General features: G+C 46.5%; 1 protein-coding gene across 4 annotated transcripts in view; it reads left to right on the top strand.

Annotated features, from left to right (window-relative positions):
* Positions 1 to 18,149, top strand: part of syt1a (synaptotagmin Ia) — a 426,885-nt gene that overhangs the window by 176,158 nt on the left and 232,578 nt on the right. For all 4 annotated transcript variants that reach the window (XM_080191440.1, XM_080191441.1, XM_080191443.1 and 1 more), the window contains one exon: positions 11,089 to 11,131. The gene's annotated coding sequence lies outside the window, so the exon portion shown is untranslated. The remainder of the gene's footprint in view (positions 1 to 11,088; positions 11,132 to 18,149) is intronic.

The raw sequence follows: 18,149 nt of genomic DNA, 5'->3' as shown, positions 1-18,149 counted from the left end.
AACTGAGTTAGTCCTGCCCTGGTTCAATCTACCAAAATGCATCACCTTGCATTTGCCTAAATTAAACTCCATCTGCCATTTGTCAGCCCATTGGCCCGATTGATCAAGATCCCCTTGCAATCGGGGATAACTTTCTTCACTGTCCACTATGCCACCAATCTTGGTGTTATCTGCAAACTTACTAACCATGCCTCCTATATTCTCATCCAAAACATTAATATAAATGACAAGTAACAGTGGACCCAGCACTGATCCCTGAGTCGAGTAAAATCTGCCAGCAAGGGGATTGAGTTGTGAAGGGTGAATGGAACTCAGCACGAGTTAGGATAGGGATGGCAGAGATTTACACAAGAAGGAATCCAACACCAACGACTGGATCAGTGAAATGTTTACACCCGGAAATGCAGGGAGAAGTGTTCTATCATTGTTGCTTATTTAAAAACGGAGGTGGAGCCAACGGGATATTTTGCACAATTTTGCTGCAAGGTAAAATGGGAATTACTGTTCTATTTCAGTGCAGAAATGTTACTGCACTACCCAGGGATTAAGTCACAACAGACCCATCTCCTGAGCTGATTATTCTGCAGCTTTGTAGCGAATCAGCATGGAACACAACCCCTGCTAATGTCAGCTAAAGTTGGTTCATTGGACAAGTTGTGAGACCACCTGAAGTAGCGAGTCTGACAGCTAGCGGTGCTTTAAAAAGCCGCAGCCATCTGGGAAGTTTATTTTTAAAGGATTTAATCTTAGATGAGCCCACACTCCTATTAATAACGTTGTGACGGTAGCCTATACCAGGACACTAATGAAAGGAACACATTTATTCATCTCCTTCAGGGAAAGGAGTTTTGTCTGGTTTACATGCATCTCCAGAGCCACACTGGGTAATGTTAAACCAGGTTCCTGTCTGTTCTCACGGATGCCTATAACAGATCCTGTGGTCACTATAATCTAAAATTCTTCCCAGTCTCATCAAAATTTACCATCCAACCAACGTCGCTAAAACAGATGATCCAATCATTTTTACATTGCTGTTTGTGGGAGCGTATGGCTGAGTGAAAATTAGCAGCAAAGTTTTAATATTTTTCACGTATTCCTTCTCAAGGAATCTCAAGCATCGCTGGCTGGCCAGTGTTTATTGGCCATCCCTAGTTGCTCCTTGAAAAGGAGGTGGTGAAGTGCCTTCCTGAACCGCTGCAGTGCCTGTGGTGTAGGTACACTCACGGTGCTGTTAGGGAGGGAATTTCAGGATTTTGGCCCAGTGACAGTGAAGGATGGTGTGTGGATTGGAGGGGAACTTGCAGGTGATGGTGGTGCTGTGTGTCTGCACCCACCTCCCCACCCCCCCTTGTCCTTCTAGGTGGCAAAGGTCATGGGTTTAGAAGGTGCTGTCTAAGGAGCCTTGGTGAGGCCCTGTCTTAAGAACATAAGAAATAGGAGCAGGAGTAGGCCATCTAGCCCTTCGAGCCTGCCCCGCCATTCAATAAGATCATGGCTGATCTGAAGTGGATCAGTTCCACTTTCCCGCTTTCTCCCCATAACCCTTAATCCCCTTGTCTATCAGAAACCTATCCACCCGTGACTTAAATATATTCAGCGAGGCAGCCTCCACCACTTCAACGGACAGAGAATTCCAGAGATTCACCCCTGCCCCCCCACCTTATTCATTTCTATTACAACAATGACTGACTTTCAGAAGCATGTAATTGGATGTTAAGCACTTTGGGATGTTCTGGGGCAATGCAAGACGATATCAAAATGCTTCCGTTTGCCTCTTTGCATCCATTATACAGATTTTCTGACTCGTGCCAGCCAATCGAGACGCATTCGCTGCATAACAAACAGACGTAGAAAACAGCCTGGTGAAGCACCTTGGGAAATTTTACTGCACTAAAAGGTGCCACATCAATGCAGGTTGTTGTTGTACTGAGAAATGTTAAGATACGTTCTGAAAGCAGGGACTGAGGAAGAGTTTGGCGCTTGCGACTAAAAAGTCGCTTAGCTTCAGAACAGCTGTCCTCTGGATCCTCACAGCTGTGAGGAACTTTGGTTTATTTTAATGACTATGGCTTATTTATGCAAAAGAGACTTCCGATGGATCTGTTAGTAAAATTCATGCCCTTTCTGTAAAGGCAGTCAATCCAGCAGAAATCTAATTCTCACTCTGATTGGAGAGAGTTTGTCTGCCTGTGTGATTAGATGGTCAGGGCTGGATCAGAGTTACATGGCATTCATCGCCTGAAGTGTTAAAAATAAGTCGAGGCTTCGAACCGCAGCTTTTAGTTTTGTCACACCAGCCATGTGATACGGCTCAGTAAATCAGTCTGAAGTCATTCCCCACCTAGATAATACCTCATTAGATGCTGCTATTGTAAATCAAGCTGATTGTCATGGCAACGTCTAAGGAGCAAACTGAGTTTATAAGTATATATAAAAATAACACACTAAATAGATGCTTCACTGTTCACTTGCCAGTTTGGACAGGTTGCTGTTTCGTATTAAGCCTTTTGTGTCTGAATGAAGATGAAAGGCTGATTTGCAATTTCCTCCCTGCACTTAGCACTAACCCTGATAGATACCCTCCCCCCCAACCTCCTAACCTCCCCGCCACCCCCCCAACCACTCCCACACACCCCCACCCCCCTAACCTCCCCCACACCCCCCACCCCCCTAACCTCCCCCACACCCCACACCCCCCAACCTCCCCCACACACCCCCACCCCCTAACCTCCCCCACACCCCCCACCCCCTAACCTCCCCCACACCCCCCACCCCCCAACCTCCCCCACACACCCCCCACCCACTAACCTCCCCCACACCCCCCACCCCCCTAACCTCCCCCACACCCCCCACCCCCAACCTCCCCCACACACCCCACCCCCCTAACCTCCCCCACACCCCCCACCCCCAACCTCCCCCACAAACCCCCCACCGCCAACCTCCCCCACCACCCCCCACCCTCCCCCACACCCCCCACCCTCCCCCACACTCCCCACCCCCAACCTCCCCCACACACCCCCACCCACCCAACCTCCACCACACCCTCCCACTCCCCAACCTCCCCCACACCCCCCACCCCCCAACCTCCCCCCCACCCCCCCACCCCCAACCTCCCCCCCACCCCCCCACCCCCAACCTCCCCCCCACCCCCCCACCCCCAACCTCCCCCCCACCCCCCCACCCCCAACCTCCCCCACACCCCCCCACCCCCAACCTCCCCCACACACCCCCACCCACCCAACCTCCACCACACCCTCCCACTCCCCAACCTCCCCCACACCCCCCACCCCCCAACCTCCCCCCCACCCCCCCACCCCCAACCTCCCCCCCACCCCCCCACCCCCAACCTCCCCCACACCCCCCACCCACCCAACCTCCCCCTGACAATCCCCCATAACCTCCCCCAGACCCCCCCCACCCAACTTCCCCCACATCCCCCCACCCACCCAACCTCCGCCAACAACCCCCAATCTACCCCACACCCCCCCACCCACCCAACCTTCCCTGACAACCCCCAACCTCCCTCCCCAACCAACCTCCCTCTGACAACCCCCCCAACATCCCCCACCCACCCCCACCCACCCAACCTCCTCCCGACTCCCCCACACCCCCCTACCCCCAACTTCTCCCACGTACCCCCAACCCCCAACCTCCCCCACACCCCCCCACCCACCCAACCTCCGCTCCACCCTCAACCTTCCCCACAACCTCTACGCACCCAACCTCCCCCCAACACCCTGTCTACTTCCCTTCAGCTTTGAGTTTTGATTTGAAATCATTAGTTGGTGAATTCTGAATACTTCCTGGGCAGCATCAACAGAGAATCATTACCCTCTGGCACCAGGCTCGGAACCACGCCAAGTACAAACCAGAAATAAGCACATTGATGAGCAAACAAAGCAGCGATTTCAGATTTTATTTCCTAGCCGATGTTTCTAAGCAGGGTTTCCATCAATTAAAAGGATGCAGCTTATATCAAAACCTCACCTTCCTGTCTTTACTTACTGCTTTCGGGCTGACGTACAGCAGAACCCATTCCTTCAGGAGGATTGATCTCAGTCAATGTATGCACAGCTGAGCAAGCACCCAGCATCCAATATCCAGCACCCAGTGCCCAGCACCCAGTAACCAGTGCCCAGTACCCAGCTCACAACACTCAGCCCCCAATATCCAACACCCAGTGCCCAGTACCCAATACCCAGCTCACAGCACCCAGTGCCCAGCACCCAATACCCAGCGTACAACACCCAGCACCCAATATCCAGCACCCAGTGCCCAGCACCCAGTAACCAGTGCCCAGTACCCAGCTCACAACACTCAGCACCCAGTGCCCAGCACCCAATACCCAGCTCACAACACCCAGCACCCAATACCCAGCTCACAGTGCCCAGCACCCACACTCCTGCGCCTGTTCAAGTTAATGCACATAACTAGCACATCTTTCAGACTGTGGGAGGAAACCGGAGCATCCAGAGAAACTCACGCAAACATGGGGAGAATGTACAAACTCCATACAGACAGTGACCCAAGCCGGGAATTGAACCTGGGTCCCTGGAGCTGTGAGGCAGCAGTGCTATCACTGAGCCACCGTGCCACCCTTTGTTCTTTGGTTCACAGGTTATGGAACATGCTGTTGACTAAATATTGCAATGTACCTTCTAATTGGTAAAGTTATAGACCAGATCAGAAACTCCAGGGTATATTATGAAGTTAGCCTAGACCCCAGCTTTTTGTGATTTTGGCATTAGGGTGAGCATAAGGTGTTTCGCTCTTGGCATGATTCAATTGACCCACTAGGAAGCTTTAATTAAAACAAACTTTATTTAACAGTACAGTTAGTATATAGCAAAAAGAATTAGCATACCTTTCACCAGTTGAAATATTTAAATATGATAAGGTATAATTCTTAACAACTAGCTATCTCTATAGTTCCAATTTAAGCAATATCCCCATCAACCGAATCAAACCCCATTCCGAAAAATTCCAGGGGAAAACACTAAAATAGCAATACTGCAGAAGCCCAAATTAAACAAATATTCCAGCTACTAAGATCAATTATACTTTATCAGCATCAGCCTGTAGACTGTCGGATGTAGACAAAGATGTACCGGTATATAGAACTAAATGCTAAAAAATATCCTGCACGTGAAACATGACACAAGCACATTTCTTAAGAACATAAGAACATAAGAAATAGGAGCAGGAGTAGGCCATCCAGCCCTTCGAGCCTGCCCCGCCATTCAATAAGATCATGGCTGATCTGTCATGGCTCAGTTCCACATTCCTGCCCTCTCCCCATAACCCTTAATCCCCTCTCTTATCAAAAACCCATCAACCCGCGTCTTAAAAATATTTAGCGAGGTAGTCTCCACCACTTCAACGGGCAGAGAATTCCAGAGATTCACCACCCTTTGAGTGAAGAAGTTCTTCCTCAACTCCGTTCTAAACCGCCCCCCCTTTATCTTGAGGCTGTGCCCCCTAGTCCTACTGTCCTGTCTAAGCGGGAAGAGTCTCTCCACCTCTATCCTATCCATCCCATTCATCATCTTATATGTCTCAATGAGATCTCCCCTCATTCTTCTAAACTCTAACGAGTACAAGCCTAGTTTATTCAGCCTCTCCTCATAGCTCAACCCCCTCAACTCCGGCATCAGCCTAGTAAACCTCCTCTGCACTCCCTCCAAGGCCAAAATATCCTTGCGTAAGTACGGCGCCCAAAACTGCACACAGTACTCCAGCTGCGGCCTCACCAATGCCCTATACAGCTGCAGCAAGACCTCCCTACTTTTATATTCAATCCCCCTCGCTATGAAGGCCAGCATCCCATTCGCCTTCCTGACCACCTGCTGCACCTAGTATTGTCACGGCACTGACTCTTCTCACTGTACACCAATGACAGGGGCAGGGAATATTCAAGATGGTGGACTAGATACAGATTGAATGGCCTGCTTTGATGTTGAGCTTCTTGGAGCCACACACATCCAGGCAATTGGAGAGTATTCCATCATATTCCTGACTTGTGCCTTGTAGATGGTGGACAGGCTTTGGGGAGTGAGGAGGTGAGTTACTTGCTGCAGAGTTCTCAGCCTCTGACCAACTGTTGCAGCTACAGTATTTCTATGGTTGGTCCAGTTCAGTTTCTGGTCAATGGCAGACATAGATTGAGAAGAATTGAGAAGGAAATGATCATGGTTATTATAATGCTTTCCCTTGAGGAATTATGAGGCAATGACTAAGACATCATTTAGAAGAGATTTGGATACGGAGAGAGAATAGGTAAGTGGATATCTTTAACTGGGGAGTGAGTAGAGGTGCAGTGAGGCGAATGGTCTCCTTCTGTGCTCTGACTATGATTCCATCAAACCTTACATCAAATCTCAGTTGATAATAACTGGTTAGTTAGACACTTTAGATTCTTTCTGCTCAGTGAACACTGTTAATGGCTTCGTAAAGATCGTGACTGGATTCATCAGGTTAAATCAATTGGAATTATTCTTTGTGAGTTAGAATACTAAATGTACGGCGGTAAATAGTATTATAAGATGCACACTGTGTCACTTTCACCCCACATTTCTCTAAAGTTGGTTGACATAAAAACTGACGGATTGTTAATCTGGCAGGGTGGGATATATGGGCAGGATTTTACAGCCCCGCTCGTCCCAGAACTCTAAAGCCCCCCGAGGTCAACGGACTTTTCCATTGTCCGCCCCTCACCTGCTCCGATTCCCGTGGTGGGTGGGGCAGTAAAATTCCCACCTACGTGTCCACTTTGGAACCCAGGTCTGGTTTCAATCCCGTTGATTTCAGTGGGATGCAATACAGATGGATCCTGAACAGTCTGAGTGAACAAAGAACAAAGATAATTACAGCACAGGAACAGGCCCTTCGGCCCTCCAAGCCTGCACCGACCATGCTGCCCGACCGAACTAAAACCCCCTATGCTTCTGGGGACCATATCCCTCTATTCCTATCTCATTCATGTACTTGACAAGACACCCCTTAAAAGTCACTACTGTATCCGCTTCCACTACCTCCCCCAGCAACGGGTTACAGGCACCCACCACTCCCTGTGTAAAAAATCTGCCTCGTACATCTCTTTTAAAACTTACCCCTCGCACCTTAAACCTGTGCCCCCGAGTAATTGACTCTTCTACTCTGGGAAAACGCTTCTGACTATCTACTCTATCCATGCCCCTCATAATCTTGTAGGCTTCTATCAGGTCACCCCTCCACCTCCGTTGCACTCTCTCGTTTCCTTCTCTATGAACAGTAAGCTTTGTCTGTATAGTGCACAAGAAACAATATATTTCACTGTATGTTAATACATGTGACAATAATAAATCAAATCAAGAAAGAATCAGATGGAGCCTCTGGGACAATCAATGGCCCAGTGATATTATCACTAGATTATTAATCCAGAAACTCAACTAATGTTCTTGGAACCCGGGTTCGAATTCTGTCTCAGCATCCGCTGGAATTAAGAATCTACTGATGACCACGAAACCATTGTTGATTGTCGGAAAAGTCCACCTGGTTCACTAACGTCCTTTAGGGAAGGAAATCTGCCGTCCTTATCCAGTCCGGCTGAAGTGTGACTCCAGAACCACAGCAATCTGGTTGATTCTCAACACCTCTGAACAAGGGCAATTAGAGATGGGCAGTAAATGCTGGCCAGCCAGCGATGCCCATGTCTCAAGTATGAATAAAAAATGAATAACGTCTCATCTGCAAACACTTTTTCTCTGATGATGTTGCACTTCCTCAGAAAGCCTGAGAGGAGGTTTGATGGAGATGTTTAAACTCAGGAGCAGGCTGGACAGAGGGAGAAACTTTTCCTACTCGTAAAAGGATTGCAAACCAGAGGGAATGTATTTGATTTGCACAAAAAGCAAGTTGATGTGAGTAAAACTCTCTCAGCCAGTGAGCGGTTGGGGTCTGGAATGCACTGGCTGGGAGTGTGGCAGAGGCAGGTTCAATCGAGGCATTCAAGAGGGCGTTAGATGATTATTTGAATAGAAAGAATGTGCAGGGATACAGAGGAAAGGCAGGGGATTGGCACTGAGTCACAGTGCTCATTTGGAGAGCAGGTACAGACATGATAGATAAGGGAATTAAGGGTTATGGGGAGCAAGCAGGTAAGTGGAACTGATCCACTATCAGATCAGCCATGATCTTATTGAATGGCGGGGCAGGCTCGAGGGGCTAGATGGCCTACTCCTGCTCCTATTTCTTATGTTCTTACGATGGGCAAAATGGCCCCCCTCCTGCACTGTAACGATTCTGTGAAGTATTAGCGTGACTGCTGAGGTGCCAGCTGGGTTAAGCTGGCATGATTACCTTTCATTCTCCATTTACGCACTCTCACCCGCTCAGAATGAGCTTTCCACATGTTCACGCAGGATTTGAATCCAGCCCTGTAGCTTCTGGCTGTGACATCCTCTATCCCTGAACACACTGAGCGGCCAGCAAAGTTTAAAGGACTTTTCAATCACTTCAAAGTAGAAGAGAAACAGATGATGGCCAATGTCGACCCTAGTTTTCGCCTGTAAATAATGTCGATGTGATGCATTTAAAGGGAAGTTAGATAAATGCTTTTGAGAGAAAGGAATAGAAAGGGTTTGTTGACGAGATTGAATGGGAGAAGATAAATGTGAAGTAGAAACCCTGTGATGGACAGTTTGGGCCAAAAGGTTTGTTTTGATGCTGTAAATATGATCTAATTTTATGTAATGTGGATTATGTTCCTAATATTAAAATCAATTCAATATTTTCTGAAAATATATTTTGGATCTTGTGTCTGCAATACTCTCAGGAATTTGTCACATTTGTCAATGAATTCCTTTTGTTATTAATTCCTAATTGCAGAGTTAAGTTGGGATTCTCCAGGCCGATTTGCCATCTGTGAATATTCCATTATGGCAGCTAAAGCCCACAGGAGGGTCTTAATAGGGTTTGCACAGATCCAGTAGTTTATCTCATTGCTGTTTGTGGGAGCTTGCTGTTCCCAAATTGACTGCCAAGTTTCATAGAATCATAGAAACCTACAGTGCAGAAAGAGGCCCTTCAGCCCATTGAGTCTGCACCGACCACAATCCCACCCAGGCCCTACCTCCATATCCCTACATATTTTACCTGCTAACCCCCCCCCAACCTAAGCATCCTAGTACACTAAGGGGCAATTTTAGCACGGCCAATCAAACTAACCCGCACATCTTTGGACTGTGGGAGGAAACTGGAGCACCCGGAGGAAACCCACGCAGACACGAGGAGAATGTGCAAACTCCACACAGACAGTGACCCAAGCCGGGAATCGAACCCAGGTCCCTGGAGCTGTGAAGCACCAGTGCTAACCACTGTGCTGCCGTGCTGCCCAACATTGCATTCCTACGTTGCATTAATGACTGTACTTTAGGAGTACTTCATTGGCTGTGATGTGCATTAGGATGTACTGAATGCAAGTTCTATAGTTAATATAGAATACTATGGTTGAGATTATCCAGCTGCACTCACCACAAAACCAGAGAATCCCGCCCGAGGTCAATGGAACTTTGTGTGGTTGCACCCCCCACCCTGGCCCCCGCCCGCTACATTTCCTGTGGCAGGCGGGACGGGAGAGTTCCCCTTATCTATCTATAGTTCTATAAGATAACAATGTTACATCAGTTTATTGTAGAAAAATAATAACCGACTATATGAATTGACAATTGTATTTCAATCCATGGTTCCAGGTCTATTGCACCCAATCTTCTCATTTTCCTTCACCTAAAAACTACACAGGTGTCTGTACAATTACAATTCTGTAAGGGATCAAGAATGTTTTATTAAAGTAATTTGGACTATAGTCACCATTCAGAGCATAATTTTGTAAGGCTCCACTGTCAAGTTAGATAAATCGTTCTATAGAATATAGGAGCAGGAATAGGCCATTCTAATGGTTTTATAGTTCAATATCTACCACAAACATATGAATTAGGATTAGCAGAACCTTGAATAAAAGAGTTAGACTTGCCATTTTCCAATCTAATGGGACCCACTCCGAATCCCAGGAAGTTTGGAAAATTAAAACCAATCCATCAACAATCTCCCTAACCACTTCCTTTAAATTCCTCGGATGAAGTTGAACAGAACTCAGGGACTTGTCAGTCGCAGCTCCATCAATTGACTCAATATCACTTCCCTGACAACTGTAATTTTCTTGAATTCCTCCCTCCTCTCCATTTCCTCAGTAAGTCGTCTCACAACACCAGGTTAAACTCCAACAGGTTTATTTGGTAGTACGAGCTTCCAAAGCGCTGCTCCTTCATCAGGTGACTCCATTTCCTGGTTTGTAGCTATTTCTGGAATATCTCTTGTGTCTTCTGTAGTAAAAACCAATGCAAAATATCTATCAAATTCACTTTCCATCTCTAATTTGTCCATTATTAATTCACCAGGTATAAGTTCCATAGGACCAATCTTGTTTTGTTATCTATTTTCTTTTTAAAATATCTATAGAAACTCTTACTATCTGTAATCTTTCTTTCATACTCTAATGTCTCCTTCCTTCATAATTTTTTTGGTTATTCTTTGTAGTTTTGGTGTTTTTCTCCAATCTTCTGACCTGTGCATCCTTGAAAATTATGTGCTTTTTGTTTAAGTTTTGTGCTACCTTTAACTTTTTTAGTTAAAGACAGGTGATGGGTTTTACTCTTGGATTTTTTTCTCTCTCTTTGGAATGTATCTGTTCTGCATATTCTGAAATATCTCTTTAAATGTTTGCTACTGCAACACAATGGACCTATCCTTTAACCTAACTTGCCAATTCACTTTCGCTAACTCTACTTTCATGTCCTCATAACTGTCCTTATTTAAGTTTAAAATACAAGTCTTAGACCCATTCCTCTCTCTCTCAAACTGAATGTAAAATTCAATCATATTATGATCACTGCCAGCTAGGGGCACCTTCACTGTGAGGTTATTGTTAATCCTATCATGTTCCATGATAGCCAGAACAAATCATGCCTTTGTAAAATTGGTCATCAGTGCAATAATAAAACCTGTGGAGATCTAGAGATAGTTTTTGAAATATTGTTTTGCTTTGTTTAATAGGCTAGAGTGGAAAGAAGATAAAGGAATTATTGAAGCCATCACTGTGAGTATAAAATGGATTATGTTATATTTCCAATTTTAAGAAAGGATTTGACTATATTTGCAACAACATAATATCCTGCCTGTGCTAACTCTCTGAAAGAGCTATCCCAATTGTCCCCACTGCCTTGTTCTTGAGATTTTCTGATGAAAGTTTTTATTGAAGCTACTTTCAGGCATTGTATTCCCGATCACAACAACTCAATGTATTCAACAGTTTCTCTTCCACTTCCCTCTGTTTTTTTTTCGGCATTGTTTCTGAACTAATCTGCTTCCTGGCAGAGCGCACAGAACATCCTTGGTGTTGGGAGTTTCCGTCGGGAGCCGTATGGCAGGGAATGTGGATCAGAGGATCTGGGAGCTAACACTGTCTGACCTACATTCCCTGCCAGAGACCTGGTCCCATCAGAATGCTGTGATTGTGGAGTTGTTGCTTCATGTGGTATAGGGGTCAAGGAAAATGGAGTGAGTCCAGTTTAGTTGCGATGTTGCTGTTACCTTGATCATCATGGTATGACAGTATGGCGCAGTACAGGAGGAGGCCATTTGATCTATTGTGCCTGTGCTGGCCCTTTGAAAGAGCTACTGAGCTGCTCTCACTCTCCTGTTTTCCCTGAGCGTTACAAACGTTTCCACTTCAGGTGTTCGTCCAATTTTGTTTTGAAAGATACTGTTGAATTTTTCTCCAGGCAACGCATTCCCGACTGTGACAGCTCGCTGCATAACAAAATACTTCCCCATCTCCCCTCTTGCTATTTTGCCAAGTATCTGAAATCTGTGACCTGTCATTACCAGCACAAATGGTTCTCCTTCTTTGCTCTATCAAAACAGGTAATGATTTTGACGAGTTCTATCACACCTCTCCTTAGCCCTCTCTGTGCTCCCTGATCCCTTAGTTAACAGCCCTGAAACAATGCAGCTGAGAATTGTCAATAAAATCCCAACAAGCAGTTGCTTCTTTTCATTTTGTCCGGATGGTGATCCATTCATCCTGTAATCTCTTCAGATAATTCCTGAAGATAATCTCAGAAGCAGCCACCTCTTTTATGGATTGGAGCATGAGGCAGGTTCTGTCTAACTATCTCCTATGATTTGCGTTCCAATCACTGAAAGCTTTTCCAGAAGCTGTTTGGACAGATGTAGACAGCAAGATAACATTAACAAGACAGCAAAAACTCTGCACCCTCACATTAAAGTGATTGCTGGAACTATCATCAGCTCATGTGTACAGTGAGGATCGGTGCGTAGCTTTATCTCTTAATCATTAGTGGAAAAAGATTAGGGTCTAGGATGCAGCCCCCTGCTCAGTATATGTAAAGCTTTTTGGAAATAATAGGTCTCTGAATTCTAATGAAAGTGAAATCTAATCTCGGGGATAGCTGTCGCTCAGAGGGTAGCAGCCTGCTGTCAACTCAGATGGTTCAGTTCCATGTCAGAGGTTTAAGTACAAGATCTGGACTGACATTGCCAAGGCAGGACTGACGGAGTGCTGTCATTTGGGTTAAATATCAAATCCAGGCCAGGAATATTCCAGCCCTGTCTGTGGCTGGGATTCTCCAGTCCTGCTGCATTGAACAGAGTTTTGGTTGAGTGCCAGGTTTTATTTTTCTCGCTGATATGATTCCAAGCTGCCTGCAGCCATGAAAAAGACGCACGGGGAGGCCAAAGAATCCCACCCTTCGTTTAGTTAAAATGTGAATGCACCTCAGCAGCACGTCTTTCAGACTGTGGGAGGAAACCGGAGCAAACCCATGCAGACACAGGGAGAACGTGCAGATTCCACACAAACAGCGACCTGAGCCGGGAATTGAACCTGGGTCCCTGGCGCTGTGAGGCAGCTGTGCTAACCACTGTGCCGCCCGTTAGTCTCTGTGTGGGATGAAGCTGAATTCAACACCACAGAAGTCCCTGTGAAGAGTGGGGAGCAGGGATCACTCTCTCTGTGATCCGTGTCCCTTCAACAGGATCCCCACTGACACTCTTTCTCTTGGAAAGAGATGACTGATGAATAATCCAATAGCCATGTCTTATACCAATTGTTTCACATTGAGCGCCCTTTAAGAAATAAGAATTCCTTTTGCATTTTAATTTGCTATCCATCATTTACAGATGTGACTGAGGCTCTTTTGCTAACTCCTAAAGTGGAGAAGATAAGGGGGTGATGTATTGATAATCAGTAAATCATGACAAAGGGTTGGTTTATTCTTCTTTATCCTCTCCTCATGTTCAAACCAGTTTGCTCCAAGGTGGAACTGTTTGACGTTACTATATTTAGTGACATGCAAGGGGATTAAACACAAGGTATGATACATTAGTCAGGTTATTTGAGGGAAAAGCCCCACTGAGACCAGCTGTTCTCCAGAATAACATGGAGAAAACACTGAGAAAATGGTCCCTCTTCTCCATACACCCAGACCATTCTCAAAACTGGTCTCAGTATTGGACAGTTGCCTTGGTACTGGAGATGCTACTTTGATATACACTTGGCTGCAAGGGCCAGGGATCGCAAAGAAATTTTATTACTCATTCCCCTCCTTATTTTAAGTTTTCTCGATATTTGCACCCTTTCTCAGTGGTTTCCCTAATCCAGAAAGATATCCTTTACCCTCCGTCTGAAGATTGTCTGAAAACACATGGTACAGTGGCAGAGTGGTTAGCACTGCTGCCCCGCAGTGCCACGGATCTGAGTTCTATTCCCGTCTTGGGTCACTGTCTGTGTGGAATTTGCATGTTCTCCCCATGTCTGCGTGGGCTTCCTCCAGGTGCTCCTGTTTCCTCCTACAGTTCGAAAGACGTGCTGGTTAGGGTGCATTGGCCGTGCTAAATTCTCCCTCAGTGTACCCGAACAGGCACCAGAGTGTGGCGACCTGGGGATTTTCACTGTAACTTCATTGCAGTGTTAATGTAAGACAAATTGTGACACGAATAAATAAACTTTAAAACTTTTTTGACTGAAAGAGTTTCATACATCAGGAAAAGGTCATATAGAGTGTACATCACAGAAAGAGGCCATTCGGCACACTGATTCCATGCCAGCATTTTTGCTCCAACCCCCACCTTCTCAACCTTGCCCCTTGCCTGAGGTGTGGTGATTTTCGGGTTTAATCACCGCCAGTCAGCACTCCCCCTCAAAGGGGAGAAGCAGTAAGTGGTTATAGGGGACGATGGCAACTTGACATTTCAATGTTCCAGTCTGAAGAACAGTCTGACCTTGGTGAGGTTAGAACTTTGACATTTCCCAAGCCTTTCCTGTCATACAATAAACTTGTGTTGAACTTGTATCAGTGCTTAGTTAGTTCACCCTTCAAGTGTTGCCCCATAATCCGTGTGGATCAGAATCTAACTCAACCTCCACTGCTCTCTGAGGGAGGGAATTTCACAATCTAACCACCCTCTGAGAACAAATTCCTCCTCATCTTTGTCTTAAATGTGGAGACTCTTCATTTTTAAATTGTTGCCCCTAGTTCTAGGCTCCCCCACAAGGGGGAACATTCTTTCAGCGTCCAGCCTGTGAAACTTCCTCAGAACCTTCTATGTTTCAGTAGGATCACCTCCCATCACCCTGTGAAAGACACAATATCAGTGTAAGTTTCTTTCTCCTTGGCTCAGATAGCTGATAAATCTTGATTATAGAATAAAATCACAGGATTCCGACAGTGCAGAAGCAGGCCATTTGGCCCATCTGACTATACTGACCTCAGTCCCACCCACACCCTATCCCCGTAACTCCACATATTCACCTTGCCAATCACCCTGACATTAGAGCCAACTTAGCATGACCAATCGACCTAACCTGCACATCTCTGGACTGTGGGAGGAAACCGGAGCACCCAGAGGAAGCCCACGCAGACACGGGGGGGGGGGAAAGTGCAAACTCCACACAGACAATGAGCGGAAGCAGATTTGAACCTGGGTACCTGATGTTGTGAGGCAGCCTTGCTAACCACTGTGTCATGTGTCACCACGTCATCCAGATGTTGATGTTATTAGACAAACCCAGTGAAGCAGCAGAGAAAAGGGGCCAGATTCTCCGCCCTCATCCACAGTTGGGATTCTCTGGTCCCATTGCGGTGACTGAAGATTTGGCTGAGCGCCAAATTCCCCATTCTCGTTGGCAGTGGGGCCATGAATGTTCGGAGAACTCTGGCCAAAGTTCTGTACTGAGATAATGCAAAGGCTTGTTGGAGGTGGGGACGGCGGTGGGTAAAGCTTTAGTTTCACAAGTCTGGAAGGGTGTTAGGAGGAAAGGGAGAGGGCAGATGTTGGAAGCAGCAGTTCAATGAATATACAGATGTGACCACCTAACCTCAGGATAAAAAGATTGCAGCTTCCTGGAGCTTTCATCAGCTGAAGTCAGAAATACTTGGTTTAATGGTTGAGATTCCCATGTTCCAGGGGTAATCTTTATTTAAATTTAGGCCGGATCTTTTATGTTCGCTTCTATTCTGCGGATTAACTGCTTCATTGAAGACAACAATCACTAAACAACAATTTCCCCAAAGATACATTAAACATTAAACAGAGTCAGCAATTTAACTTTTACATGATTTCATTTGCATATTTTAATTGACTATTAATTACACATCAAAGCTTTTCTCACACTTGTCGTAATATTTGAATAAATATTCATGAGGATGAAGAGAAACGGCAGAGATCGGCTTGCCTGCTGACAAGTTCAGCTGCGGAGATGCCCCGGCGTTGGACTGGGGTAAACACAGTAAGAAGTCTCACAACACCAGGTTAAGGTCCAACAGGTTTATTTGGTAGTAAACGCCACTAGCTTTCGGGGTTTGCCCCTTTGAAGGGCTTTTCCAAATGTTTCACAGCCAATAAAGAACTTATTATTAAAGTATAACCACAGTCGATTTATAGGAAACTTAGCGACCCAGTGTGAACAGCAAGATCCCACAAACAGAATAACCCATTCTGTTTGCAGTGATGTTGATTGGTGGATCGAGGCCGGGGCACTGGGGACAATTGTGTTCAAAATAGTGTCTTGGGAGATTTTAACTTGGGAGATGGGACCTCAGTTTAAAACCTCACCTGATGGCCAGCACCTCTGACCGTGCAGCACTCCAGGGGCACCATTCTGTGGCCCCACACACTCACTGCTGCACGAGACCGGAGAATCATGGGGCAGGGGTCATAGTGCATTCAGCCCCCACACCCTGACTCACTCTGCTTCCTGTCCAGTGAGTTGGGGGTGGGGGGCTCCTGAAATGTGGGGAAGGGAGACATTTGGCGTGGTGTCACTGTGTTAGTGTGGGGGTGGGGAGGCAGTGCTGGTCTCAGTGAGTGGGGATGGGGGGACTGATGCCAGTGAATGGGTTACATAGAACATAGAACACTACAGCACAAACAGGCCCTTCGGCCCACAAGTTGCGCCGATCATATCCCTACCTCCCAGGCCTATCTATAACTCTCAATCCCATTAAATCCCATGTACTCATCCAGAAGTCTCTTAAAAGACCCCAGCGAGTTCGCCTCTACCACCACCGACGGCAGCCGATTCCACTCACTCACCACCCTCTGAGTGAAAAACTTACCCCTGACATCTCCTCTGTACTTGCTCCCCAGCACCTTAAACCTGTGTCCTCTCGTAATGACCATTTCAGTCCTGGGAAATAGCCTCCGAGAATCCACCCTATCTATACCTCTCAACATTTTATAAACGTATTGTTGGGTTGTGGTCTTAGCCAGCGGGTAGTGGACTGGCAGGGGGTGGGGATGGGTGTGTGTAGGTTTGGAGATTTGGGAGTTTTGACCTCCGAGGAGTTGGTATCGCTGGCATCGTTAGGTCCCGCCCCCAAAATAAACTCAAACTGAGGGTGAACGCAACAAGAATCTGTCCAGGCTCCAAAAGCACTTCCAAATGTGGGCAAATTGTGAACACTCCAAACCACCCCGTGGGAATCTCATCGGTTTTCCCACTGGGAACAACACTTGGAAATATTTTGGCAGAATTCTGCCTTTGCTCGTCCCCTGCACTAAGGCTCGATCAACGTTTTTTCCCACAATTGTGAGTGACTCCTTCTCCAAATTTCCCCCTCCCCCATCCTCCCCACCCCTGCCTTTCCCCCATCCCCATTTTAACTACCTGTCTGAGGAACATTTCCCAGGTGGCCTGCAGCCCCAAGAAATTACAATCCCATTCAGTACCTACGTTACACCTCATTCTTCTCATGGTGTAGGACCACTGCGTTCCGCCATGCGGTGGTGATGGGGCCACATTTGGATTTATCATTGTCACGTGTATTGGGATACAGTGAAAAGTATTGTTTCTTGCGCACTGTACAGACAGAGCATACTGTTCATAGAGTATGTAAGTCAGAAAGAAAGGAGAGCCTGCAGAATATAGTGTTACAGTCACAGCGAGGGTGTAGAGAAACAGCAACTCGAGGGGGTGGGTGGGCGAGGAAGTTCAGGATTAAAAGCACCTGTTCCTTACCGATTTGTGGGTGGTTTTCTCACACACACACACACACACACACACACACACACACACACACACACACACACACACACACACACACACAAAACACCACCCCCCCCAATCCAGATCCACATTCTCAATCTCTCATCACTTGCTTTCAAACAGGGAAAATAAGTACAGAGAGTGACTTTGTCGATGCAGTGTGTGTGCGTGGCTTTGTTTTTGTACAAAGTGAATCTCCGCAGTGTTGGACCTCAGGGTGCGGCCAATGCCAGTCAATGTTGTAGCCAAGCAGCTCACCAATTATCAGCTCATCATCTTTCCACACTCCCTGCAGGAGGTAACACAGCAAAACAGACACAGCTAGAAGCCATCCTCTGAATATGCTCCAACAGGCAAAAGTCAACTGCTTCATAGAAAATATTGTCGTCTCAGGAAAATATTTTGGTGTCATTTCTTTCTTCACCCTCTGGGGAAAGCTGGTATTGATCGTCTGTCCTGAAACTGTGCTGAGAGAGTGTTGCTGGCCTTTCCTCTTAAACCACTGTGTTGATTTGGATACAGCTAACCATCCAGCCTCTTCACAAGG

Source organism: Carcharhinus amblyrhynchos, chromosome 6 (assembly GCF_965287045.1).
Source record: "Carcharhinus amblyrhynchos chromosome 6, sCarAmb.v2.hapA, whole genome shotgun sequence".
NCBI lineage: Eukaryota > Metazoa > Chordata > Chondrichthyes > Carcharhiniformes > Carcharhinidae > Carcharhinus > Carcharhinus amblyrhynchos.
The sequence above is the reverse complement of the archived record's forward strand: the minus strand, read 5'-3'. Positions and strand labels throughout refer to the sequence as shown.